Source organism: Penaeus monodon, chromosome 21 (assembly GCF_015228065.2).
Source record: "Penaeus monodon isolate SGIC_2016 chromosome 21, NSTDA_Pmon_1, whole genome shotgun sequence".
Classification (NCBI taxonomy): Eukaryota; Metazoa; Arthropoda; class Malacostraca; order Decapoda; family Penaeidae; genus Penaeus; species Penaeus monodon.
Genome location: NC_051406.1, coordinates 30,627,125 through 30,627,368, shown reverse-complemented (window position 1 = coordinate 30,627,368; position 244 = coordinate 30,627,125). Strand labels below are relative to the sequence as shown.

Below are 244 nucleotides of genomic sequence, written 5' to 3'. Positions count from 1 at the left end.
CACACACACACAGTAGTTGCAGTTCTAGGCAGTCTCACGCGACAGTGTTACCAGAGGTGGGGAACACTTCCAGGGACATACTGTTTATTCTGTTGACCTTTCATTTGTCCCCAACTTTTCATTATGATTACAAGAGTTCACAACGACTCATCTTGCTTATATTTTGTCATTTGAAATGGCAATGCTCTCTGTAGTGGAGCCAGAAAGTATATGAAGCGTTAAATATGATGTAACTAACTAACTA

At 40.2% G+C, this 244-nt stretch overlaps 1 protein-coding gene across 1 annotated transcript in view; it reads right to left on the bottom strand.

The window, feature by feature from the left end:
- Positions 1 to 244, bottom strand: part of LOC119586729 (kelch-like protein 17) — a gene marked incomplete at its 5' end in the record, with an annotated part of 43,007 nt that overhangs the window by 5,163 nt on the left and 37,600 nt on the right.